This window comes from Lutra lutra, chromosome 6 (assembly GCF_902655055.1).
Source record: "Lutra lutra chromosome 6, mLutLut1.2, whole genome shotgun sequence".
Classification (NCBI taxonomy): Eukaryota; Metazoa; Chordata; class Mammalia; order Carnivora; family Mustelidae; genus Lutra; species Lutra lutra.
Genome location: NC_062283.1, coordinates 42964179 through 42976970, shown reverse-complemented (window position 1 = coordinate 42976970; position 12792 = coordinate 42964179). Strand labels below are relative to the sequence as shown.

Here is a 12792-nt window from a genome sequence, read left to right as displayed (position 1 = left end):
ATTGACCTGAGTGTAACCAGGGTTGATCTGAATAAAATCTTTGGTAGGTCACACACTCTATCCTTTATGATTGAAGTACTCATCTCCCAGCTGCTGAATATGTTGAAAGCTGATAGCTCATAGCCACGTTGCTCTGCAAGAAATGTTACCTATGTTGAGGTCATGGGCCCTCCTCAGGGCATCCTAAACTCAAGGACGGGTTTATACAGTGATGTAAAAGATGAGCCTCCCTGTTTAAAGGCAGGGTGGCTAGCTCCAGAGCTCTCGATCACATTGGGGGGGCCTTTGTGCAATTGCATTCTAGTTTAATTCTTTCATCTGTGTCATCCTTCTTCTTTCACTCCCTCACAGATGTTGATTCTAAGGACACTCCCACCTCACATTGAGTAAACCTCCTACATGGGCTCCTAGGCAATCCAATCTAAGAAAAATGTCTCTGAAGTTGAAGTCATTAAAGGTGAATGTCATGATGTCCTATACTTTCTTTTACTGGAAGCAAGTAAGCCTAAGTTAGCTAACTCCAAGAAATGCATTGCAGATGGATATTCTTGTATTAGATGAGAATTTGATTTTAAAGGATGAATTCATAATTTGAAAATTATTTGGAAAATATGTAATTCAAACTCTTATCCACTGTAAGAACACCCATCAATAATATATTTCTTGGAGTCAGCTAAATTTATGCTTACTTGCTTCCAGTAAAAGAAAATACACTACATAATGACATTCACCTCTAATGACTTTAACATTCATAGACATTTTTCACATATGTATATAATATATAAATTCATATAAATATATCATAAATATGTATTATAAATAAATATATAAATATTTATAAATATGCATTATATATGACATAAAATAAGTGCACGATATGAGTGCTAAATGCATCCCTATGGGTGTTAAATTAAGAACGACATCTTCACACAGGCTGAGAATATTCCCTCTTTTCCCAACATTAAGCTTAAATCTATTTAGACAGGATTATATAGTTGTGAATCTGGATTAAATAAATGACTACATAATTAAAGGAAGAAGAAATTCTGATTAGAAGTAAATTGATATGTCAGCACCCCCCAAATTAAAATTTTGGTAAATTATAATTATATGTGTTTGTAGAAAAATATTCCATTAGCATTTCAAATGGAAATTTACATTTTTTTAAATCTCTTTCTCCTCATATTGGTGCTACTATCAGCACTTTTCTTTCCTAGAATTGTCAGGCCTCTATAAATATGGTTAACTGCTTGACTAAGAAAATAAATTAAACTTTGAAGATGGTAATTTAAACTTCAGTTAATTTGATAGGGGGAACTAATGAAAGGAAGTGAATCAGGACTCCACAGCCATGTGGCCTGTTTGCTGACTCAAGTCCATTTGCTCTACATGCTGTTTCCAACTAAATAGATGTTTTTTTTTTTCTCCCCGATAGTGTGATAGACTTGTGATTGAAAGAGCTATAATACATAACTATAAATACATTCTCATAACAATTGTTTTTGTTTTCTTAGCAACTTCAAATACATTGTTCTGAAATAGTTATTATCATATCCTTTGGTTCAAAACAATAAATAAGAAAATAATGTGCATTTCTGATTTTCTTAAATACACATATTAGAAAATTATTACATTGCGTGAAATAAAATTTAATTTTATCCTTTCTCTTTAATCTTTTAATTTTGCTTGCCTTATTTCTCAAATCACACTGTCCTAAATTGAATTTAGCACACACATGCATTGTATATATTATATATGCTGTATTTTTGTTATATATACATATCACAATTTTTTTAATTTCTCAAAGAAAAATTCATGTTCTCCACCTATAATAACACATCCCTTCTGCTCATTTAAGAAATTGTGTTTTTTTAAGATTTTATTTATTTATTTGACAGAAAGAGATCACAAGTAGGCAGAGAGGCAGGCAGAGACAGAGAGAGGAGGAAGCAGGCTCCCTGCTGAGTAGAGAGCCTGATGAGGGACTTGATCCCAGGACCCTGAGATCATGACCTGAGCCAAAGGCAGAGGCTTTAACCCACTGAGCCACCCAGGCACCCCTCCTTTTACCTCTTCTTGATGCAGAAGAATTCATATTTCAAAGGGTAGATCTCAAAATGGTAAATGTCCCATTATTCTGAAGCTCTGAGAGGCTCTATGACAAAGACATCTATATGAGCTTGTAGTGGATATATAGTTGAAAAGGTATTAACATTTATCACATTTCACTACAAGCATCTGGGGGTTAATTGTTGCTTTACCCTAAACTCACCTATCTGTACCAATAAAATACCTGTACTAAGAGATATTGATATACACAATTTATTTGATTAAAATTTGAGATGGCAATAACAAGCAATTGGTATAGTGAAATAGTATTTTATTTTATTATTTTTGTGTGTGTGAAATACTATTTTAGAAATCTTAGCAGACTTTTATTTTTGTTTCCCAGTTTTCTTTTCCTTTTTTCCTCTCACCTTTATTTAAACTGACTTGATATTTGGGCTCCTTGCTTTTACAGAGATTTGGCAAGATATATGGACATGTGCTCATCTTTTGAGCTTCTTTTGTAGAGATCATAGACTTTTCTCACAGGAGACCACTGAGTATAAATAAATGTATTGGAAAAATGGGATTTTAGAAATGCTGGGCTTCCACAGAATGAAGGTAGACAGAGTGGAAATGATAAAGCATTGGTGTATTCTGGAAAAGGGCCTCTGTTCCTTGTGCTCAGGCAGAGCCCAAAAAAAACCAGATGAAAAAGATATAGAGTAAGAATAGATTAGTAGAGTCTATGGGTATTTCTCTCCACAGAGGATTATAGGAAGAACAAGGTGAATCACAAGTCCCCATAAAATGGCTTTGAAGTAGAAGTAGATCCAAAAGACATGAAAAGGTGCAGAGGTAGAATAATGTCTCATGACGAACTGTCTAGATTGCCATGAGCAAATGTCATAGAGAATACTGGATAGCTCTGGAATCACATGTGTGGATTAATGACTAAAACCAGGCAAGAACAACAGTCTTGTTTTTGTCAACATCCATGAACAGTCCTCCCAATATTTCTGTAGCTCAGGCAGACATGGAAATTGTTAAATAAGGAAAAATCCACAAACTGAAACACTGAGTTTAAATTTTTATTATCCCAGAGGACTTAGAGTTCAAAATAGAAATTATAGTAAAAAAATTAATTTTAAAGTACACTTATTGTACAGTACATTTGTGAGCTGACATCCCATTCCTATTGTAATAACAAGGAGAGAAGGTGAAAACAAGAATTATAATCTAAGCTTATAAGTCACTCAGTGATTTATTCATAACTTAAAGATGTAAAGGTGTTCAGAAGCCAAAGTTAAAGATGCCAGTTTTGTGGGCTTTTCAGCCAAAGAAATATTCCCTCTAACTACATACCATTTTATAACTCAAATAACTTATATCTCAAGACAAATTAAAAAATTATCTCAGTCTAATCATTGATCAATTAAATAGTATAAACCAAATAGTAAATATTTTAGGCGTTATGGGCCATATGGCATATTTTGCAACTACTCCATCCTACTATTAGAGCATGAAAACAGTCATAGATAATTCCAAAATAAATGAGTGTGGCTGTGGTTCCAGTAAAATTTTACAGAAACAGGTAATGGGCTGGATTTGGCACCTGGACTAGTTTCCCTATCCCCAGTCAGGCTCAGTGCATAGACGTGGGTATTTTTTAACAATTTTAGGATCTTCACTTCTCAGCCTTTTGGCTAACATCAAATATAGTATCTGTTCTTATCAGTTTCATATCTGATACATCCTCTATCTGCGGACAATACATCAAATGGGTTTTTGGAGCAAGGAGATGGAATAGGAGATTGGTCTGTCCATTCCATGCATGGTATTACAGAACCAAGAATGGTGCACCTCCTTGGGGGAATAGCCAGGCAGCTCTGGTTGTGTTGACCCAATATGGTGATTCTTGAGTATCCACCTGGTGGCCCTTGGACCACCTACCTGCTGTGTGCCTTCCCTATTCAGGTGCAACTAGAGATAGCAAAAGACAGTCCAGAGGGCAATGCAAGAGTGTGTGGAATATATCTTTATACATGCCCTATAGTCTTGCACACTACAAACATGGATACAAGTATAAGCCAACAGTGGAAGTGGTTTTGCTCATTTTTTCTTTCTTTGTTTTTGTTTCTGTCTTTAGTGATTTCTTCTCCTAGGTTTTGTTTTCTTATACATAAGTTCTTATTTTTCGAAAACAAAACAACTTTGAGATCATTTTTTTAATTTTTAAAAAGTATTTTAATAATCTTCTTTTTCTGTGTTTATTCATAAAATGTGACTTGGCTTTGTCCATTGACTATTCCAAATCTCCAAATGATTTTATAATTAGAACATTGGAATGAATGATAACGGAATGTGTTCTGAAGGGAAATGGAGATTGACAGGCAACTTCTAAAACTGGCAGTTGGAGAAAAAGTAGCAGAAAGAAAGTATGTCACATTGGAATGTTTTTTGAAATATATTGAAACTTGTGGCATTTTTTTCTCCTCATTTTAACCCTGCATGTGTGTCCTTTTTCATAATTGCTAGGCAGAGATGTTTATTCTTCCTGAAATGCTGAATCTGACCCAAACTTCAACACATTTCACAAGTAAGATCTACAAGTAAGTAAGAATCTACAATGCAGAATATCTTTCTTTTGCACAGTTAACAGCATTCCTAATGAGCTGTTAATGAGCTGTCAATTTCTAATATAAGCTAAAGAGCTGGAGTAGTCCTGAGGAATTCTAGAAGCAAAAATGTTGCATCCCAAAAACATAATCAAATGAATTATTCTAAGATTTATAATTACCTTAAGTTATACTGACTTTTTGTGTCATTTCTAAATTGCTAGCAGTATTTTTGAAGATTAATTTACGATCTTGAATATTATCCATTGCACAATGTTACTGTTTTTCACAAGAGTTATTATTATTTTAATTATTACTAAATATTATTTATTATGGAACTACTCTGTGCCAGCATATGTGTTCTCAGAATTTATAATCTATTGGGGAATATTCTGAGATGTGTACTTATTTAAGTAATAATAAATGATAATATGGTAATACCTGGAGTGATAGGCAAATGAGTCTTAAGGTAAACACCCTGAATTATCTTATGCATTCATAGAAAACTTTGAAACAAGTCTAGTGGAATTTATTTTACAAAATTCAGACTTTCAAATAAAACATTGTTTTATTTTATTATTTTATTTTATTTCCTTAAGGTCAGATCACTAAACATGATCACACCCCAGTTTAGAGAGAGAATGAAAGGAAGAGCATGGTAGTCCTGGCAACAGTCTCTTTAGGGGAGCTGGTTCTTCTTGAAGTGAAGCTATTCATCCCCTTCACTGCCTCCCCCAGGGTACCCAAAAATGTGGTTGATTGAAATGTTCTTCCAATCTATTAAGTCAAAAGTGTAGAGTGAAAGGCGAGGGAGAAATTGTAGAATTTTCCAGTAAGAGGGCTTGCTAGTGAGTCCTATTGTATTTCTATAGTTCAGGTCTGAATATATAGGTAAATTTCCCCAAGCCATGAATCAAAAAGACACAGTATTGAACTGTCTTTCTAGCATTTCATTCAAGAAGTTCATCAGGGACAGAGGACTGAAGACATCTGTCATCATCACTCCAAACACGTTGAAATCAACATGAAATGCAATCAGATATTTTATTTTATTTCATTTTTAATTTTTTTAAGATTTTATTTATTTATTTGTCAGAGAGAGAGAACACAAGCAGGGGGAGCTTCAGGCAGAGGGAGAAGCAGGTTCCTCGCTGAACAAGAAGCTTGATGCTGGACTGGATCCCAGGACCCTGGGATCATGATCTGAGCAGAAGACAGACGCTTAACCGACTGAGCCACCCAAGCATCCCAGAATTGGATATTTTAATGCATACTTCAGTTTTAGGGCAAAAAGGGAATTCCTGCATATTGGAAATGAAGAAGGAAAGAGTGTCATTATAGAACAGAAAGTGGAGCTGCAAAGCTTTGGAGAGCTACTTCTTTTGGGCAGGGCTTTCACTAATAAATAAGTTAGGGTGCTGAGCCCCAAGTCTCCTCTCTACTTTGGAGCTGAAACTCCAAGGAAGGGCAGATCATTTCACACAAGACAGTTTAAAATAATTACAACCCTTGGCTTAGTGATCTATCAAAACGTGAGCAACTTGGGCTAGGTTATACGGGTGGTAAAAATGTGTCACTGGCAAGTAATGAGAAACCCAGGCTATGCCGCTGATATAGATCTATACGTACATTAACCATGTTATTGAGGTAACCTGAGATATTGATATGATGTCCATAGTTAGTTAAGTGTACTATATCACAATAGAGTGGTATTCCAGGCAAAAAACCCTCAAAACTTCCCTCATTTCTACATTACATAGTAGATAACTCAGAGGACAACAAGAATCTCATAGATCAGAAAGCTGGATGAAGATCACTTCAGAATCTAAATTACAAAGCAAAAAAAGAAACAAATTCAATGAGAAAGAATAAGCAGATAAAACAAACATGAGATCGGACACTCAAGAAATGGGTAATATAGTAACATGAGAGATGCTTTAAAATATGTGTATTCATGTGTTCAACAAGGTAAGCAATAGAATTGATAAAACACTAGTAGTACATTTTGAAAAGCACATGAATTTGAAAAGGAACAAAATAGAAAGTCATAAAACATTTCAGCAATTGAAATAAATATTAAATTTTGGGCAAATTACACACAAAACTGAAAAACAGAAACCACCAGAATGCTAACATGTGACCATCAGCAAGTTAGTCTATGTTTTTTAGATTCCAATACAATTCTTAATAGTTAAGTGTAAAATGCTTACACAGTTCTTGGCACACTTTTAATGTACAATAATGGCAACTGGTATTATTGTTTATTGTTTGTATCAAAACCTGTTGTAAAAGATAAAATGATGCTAATGGAAGAGAGAATAAGGTCCTGCATCCATCTATAAGGGGTTCAGTTAGGACACAATAGAAAAAATGAAGGCAAGATGATATTAGAAGTGATATGGCTGATAATTTTTCAGAATGGATGATACAATCCTAAAGTTGAAGAAGCACTAAATTACACGAATTTTTGTATTACCACAGAATATCAAAAATAAAGTGAGAAGAGATGCTGTAAGATACGGATATGCTAAATACAAGGAAATTACAGTTTGAATTTACATCAGCTTTTTGAATGTCAAAAGATAGCAAGATATTTTAATTGTTGAAAGAAAATAGAATTAAATTATACTAAATTTATCCATTTTGTTCTGAATTTTGTCTATTTTTTTTCAGATTTATAAAAATGTTTGCTTTTTTAATCAGCTAGGTCAATTTTTATAGTTTTCATTTTCCTGAGAAAAATTCTCAGGCTTGGTTTAGTTTATAAACTGTGTTTCCTAATTCTATTGTCTGAGGTGCCTATGGATCCTTTTCTGTTAGTTTTTGTTTCTGCTAGTTTCTCCTCAGTTTGTCTTATCTCTTCAGGTATTTGAAAAATTACATGTAGAAAAAAATTGAACCCCGGCATTTTATCTCATTTCACAGATGCTTTTCATTTGCTCCTACCCAGATGCTTGGAGGCATTAGCACTTCTGGATCAACTTGATAGGGAGCCCACATGTCTAGTTTGCCTGAGGAAAGCCTATTTTATGCCTATTTATCTGGCCTTCTATCTGGTTTAGTATTTGCACCATTTAAACAAAATTTGATGAATAATTATCAAAAGTTATTGCATTAAAATAAGCCAGGATGGTTTGGGAAAACCTCTGCTTTCATTGATGGATCCTCTATGAGGACACGATGGTTTCAAACGCTGAGGAGGTCAGGCAGATTCTCCAGAGTGCTGTAGAGTTAAAAGAGCATGACTTGCTCACCTACCTGAACTCTATTGGAAATGCAGAAGATGACTCAGGAACACTCTAGTTTAGTGCTGTGAGTCTCCATACTGGGCAGCAGCAGAACTAAGATAACTGAATCAGATGAACATTTATTCACAATGCATTGTGTTAGTAGAATTCACAGCATTGTTGGGACAGTTATGCAAAATGTGAGGGCACTGGACAGAAAGTACCTGGTCTCTGATAGCAGCAAGGGTTACAGTATATGAAATGGAAATATGTGATGTGAATAAGAGAGACCTGAGTAGACCGAGTCCCCCTAATAGCTGGACCAGTTGCTCCCCACTTTTATATCTAGTGTGTTGATGCTCTTCCTGAACATCTCACCTGGGAAAGTTACCCAAAGAGGTGAAGCCAATTCAACTCAGGCCTCACCCATGACTGATCTCATTTTCCTGAGTTTGTAGAGTCAGAGCCCAGTGCACTTGGGGACATGGATGCTCTTGCCTCAGGTTTATTGATGTCAGCTCTCCCTCTCTGCTGTGATTTAGGCCTCAGAGGCCTTCATCTGACCCTGCAGCATACACGTGAGAGCCTTTTGGAGTGAGGACCTTATGCTGACATGTCCCAAAGTGCAGAGATAATAGACAACTTGGATGCCTAAGACACATGCGTGCCAAAGTGTGGGACAGAAACCCCACAGAAGTGCAAAGGCTTATTTCTAAATGAAATGTCCATAGGCCTAGTGGTTTGTTGAGATATCTCCTGTACAGTGTAAGGAAAAAAATACTACGCTTTGCATAATATCGTTTTATACATGAATTGCTATAGCCTGTTCAGTTGGTGTCTTGATAGGCTGCTGTTTTAAGGATTTCAAGTTATGAAAGCTTCCCCAGGCTGCAAGGCAAGGAATTCTGCTCAGTAACTTGGTATTGAGACCCAGAAATCCAAAGCAGATTGGTATCCCTTCTAGATGCTGTGGGATGAGTCAATATAAAAGGACTCCCTAGGATTTTTTGAAGAATGCTGGTACCTTTCAACAAGTAATTATTTTTAGTTGTCTACCTAGGTACATATGCAAAGATACTAATTAAATTTTATTGATGATATTCACATTCAAAACATGCTGAGCATATAAATATCTACATAACTAATATATAACCAAACACTAATATAAAACAAATCTATATCTATTATCTGTTGTCTACATATCTCCAAATCTTATTAAATCACATGAGATAATAGTCCTGAATTTTAGGGGAAAAATGTTATATAACGATATCATGTAATAGTATAACCCCAATTTTATATAGTATCTGGTACATATTAGGTACTTAATAATATGTACCTTATTGATGAATAAAACAACACTTTATTGTCCTGCAACAATAAAAAGATACACACTAACTTTCCCTCCCTATGTCACCCTAGTTTTCCTTTCCAGAGAATAAGTTTTATCGTGAATGTGTGTGACTTTTTTTTTAATATGAGAGCATATTTCCTGTCTTATGTTCCTCACATCATATTTGCTCTTTCCACCCACTGCAATCTGGTTTTCAGTTCTATATTCCACTAAAATATACTGGAAAGATTTTAAAAAATCTTTCAATGGAACATTGAGGGATAAAGCTGACTGCAGGGACCGTGGACTCCATTCACTCTGTGGATACCCCCTCAGCTCCTGAGCATCTCCTTCCTTGGTTTCTCGGCACCAAATGTTTGTTTCTCACCTCCGTGACCATTTCTGCTACATCATTTGTTTTTGCTCCTCTTCCTTAATGTTGGTAACTTTTATCCTTTACTCTCTTATTTTCTCCCTCCAGGGTATTGTCACTCTTGTAGCTGCCATGTAAATCCCAAATTACATTTCCACTGAGCTCTCTCTTCGAAGAATTCTGATCTCATCTACTCACTTCATTATCTTTCTCCCTACTCTCAACCTTGCTCCATCTTTGGCATCTCCAATCTTCATTAAGGACAACTTTCTCCTTTGACATGCAAATCAGAAACAAGGGTAATGTCACACCCTCTAATGATACACAAAGCATTTTTATTTCACTCATTAACATATCTCCTTCCTATTCCATCCTCCCCATTTCCTTGGCTCCTCCCTTAAATTTAAGCCCTATTATTCTTCCTCTAGTTTATTGCAGTGGTCTTTCCATTCAAAAAGTTACCTTTTATTTTACCTCTCTAGAATTCATACTAATATTGCTAGTGTAGAAAAATTACAAATACTAAATGGTCTTGTCATTCCTTAATGTCAATCTGAGAATGCTGTTACTAATTTTTTTTAAAGGCTATAGACTTTTTTTTTTTTTTTTTTTTGGCCAGAATTCACAAGAATATCTGTCTATCTTTCCAGACTTAATTTCACAAGGCTCTTTTCCTAACTGCTTGTAGTATTCCTCATGCAGAATTGTTTTTGACTCTGCCTTGCCTCTATATTGCTAAAACTTCGTTTTTTTAATTTAATTTTATTTATTTATTTGACAGACAGAGATCACAAGTAGGCAGAGAGGCAGGCAGAGAGAGAGGTGGAGGCAGGCTCCCTGCGGAGCAGAGAGCTGGATGCGGGGCTCGATCCCAGGACCCTGGGATCATGACCTGAGCCTAAGGCAGAGGCTTAACCCACTGAGCCACCCAGGAGCCCCTATATTGCTAAAACTTCTGCTTGAAAAACCACTGTATGTTGCTCTCTTCTTTCTTTACATTGTCATTTTAATGGCATTTTGCCATGTCATAAGGAACTCCTTTTCTCATATTTTGTATAGGCTGCTTATGTTGATGTTTGGGGTTGAACGTTTCCTTATATTTAAAAAGCACCTTTACTCCCCAGGAAAAGTATTGTCAAATCTCATATGGAATAAATTTTTAGGAACTTTTCTAATCTCTATTACTTAGATTAGTTGATCTTATGAAGTAGATATGTTCTTCCTCCTGTAGTTTTCCCATTTCTCTTCATGAAGTCAGTCTTGATACAGTTTTAAATTAGGACTTCCCTTTCCCTCCTGGAACTTATATTAGAAATTCTACCCTTTTGGAGCCAGAAGATTATCACAGACGAGTAATGATAAAGATCAAATATTTTCCTCTTTTATGCAAATACATACACAAACTCCTCCTCCCACTCCTATCCATACACACAGTCAATAGAAAACCACGTAGCTTAGGATTTGTTGTAAAATTGAAAGAAGAAAGTAATGTCAAATGTACTCAGTGAAAGTAAAACATAACAAACTCTATCCTACTGGAAGAACTAGATCATGTTAAAGCATCCTGTGAAGGATATTGTTTACTTATTTATCAATATTCCATATTAGAATCTCAGAGTCTATCCATCCGTGCCTGTCTGTATATAGACCACAGAAAGTGTATTTTTTAAATACTAAACTTTATAGAGACACAGTAAGGTTTCTTGTGGATGACTGAACATACCTTCAAACAAAATGATATCTTTTATTTTATTATATAAACATTGAGGTTAAAAGTCTCTAGAGGCTGACAGCTCAAAATTGGACTGTAACTTTCCCTACTGAATATAACATAAAAATTTCACAGAATGTCAAAAATATTTGGACACATTCAAAAACAAGATCAATCTGGCCTCCTTTCTAAACATAAGCCAAAGAAAAGGACACTGTGCTACCACAAAAATAATTTAATATGCTCCTTTTCTTGGCTCACTCAGGGACTCCTGACATTAAAAATGACTTGTCTAGCACATTTGTTTCTTCCACCTTTTAGATAAAAATAATTAAACCCAATCATCAATTTGCCCCTGCTTCTGGACAGCACCCGATTCAGAATACACTCTTCCTTCATTAAGCCCTCTCTCAAAAACACACAGGACAATCTCAAACTCTATAGCAAGCCTTTCTTAGGTATCTCTTACTTAGAAGCTCCAGGGTTCCTCATAGAATGATCTGATGTTCTTGATGAAGAAATTAATAAATCTCATGTTGTTAAAGATTATAGTATGTTCTTGGTGTTTTTGTTCATTGGGAATTACCAGTTATATAATTAAACAGTAATGACTATAAAGTGTGGTCTGATATAACTATCTAGATTTATCTTAAAATAAAATAATGATAAATGCTAGCCACCTCAGGGGGGCAGTAAACCCAATGACTCATTAGAATCACCTGGAAATTATAATTTTGTGTTAGGGAGGCTTGTTAGGGTCACTTTTTAAAAATGTCTCAGATGATACTGTCATACAGAAAAGATTGAGTAATTTTGGTTTAAGAGAATGATTCTAGATTAGTTTGCATTATTCTTTTTCTGAGATTTGCATTCTAGGTCTATACATTTCCCATGGCATCTTGCCCTGGGATACAAGGTTCATACTGTTAGGTTTCTTCCCTAAAGGCAGCAAATTCTTTGTCTCTGCAATTTCTGAAAGTCTTTTAAAGAAGTCTTTACATACCGAGTTTCTATCAGATGGTTTCTATGGAAGGCTTGGCTTCCCTTCAATATTTTCTTTGAAATTCTGAAGGCCAACTTTAATAGAATTACAAAATTGTCTCTTCATCTTAATCAATCTGTCTTTTCAGTGTTGGCTGCATTATTTCTGGTCCCCTCAGCATTCTCTGTGCCCTCTAGGCATAGGAAGAGCAATTTTACCCCAATTTGTGTGAAGAGTAATTTCCTGAAAATATTTCTCTTCCTGTTTGGGCCCATTTAACTCTCCTCTGTTCAGCCATTAAACATCTCCCAGTCTCAGCAACTCAAAGGCCTTGCTGTTTAATGAGCTGGTGCTTGATGAATTTTACTCGGTGGATGTTCTTCAGTTTACCATTACCAGGGATATTACAGCAGCTTCAGACTTCTGCCTTTTGGGAACTGGTATAATCCTAGGGAAAAAAAAAGTAGGCAACTGACAACTTATTTCCTTTCCAAATACAGTT

General features: G+C 35.4%; 1 non-coding gene across 1 annotated transcript; it reads left to right on the top strand.

Moving 5' to 3' along the window:
• The first annotated feature begins 3732 nt into the window (after positions 1–3732).
• On the top strand, positions 3733–3914 carry LOC125103464 (U2 spliceosomal RNA). Its single transcript, XR_007128446.1, has one exon. It is a non-coding gene; the product is annotated as a U2 spliceosomal RNA (small nuclear RNA).
• The last annotated feature ends 8878 nt before the right edge of the window (positions 3915–12792 follow it).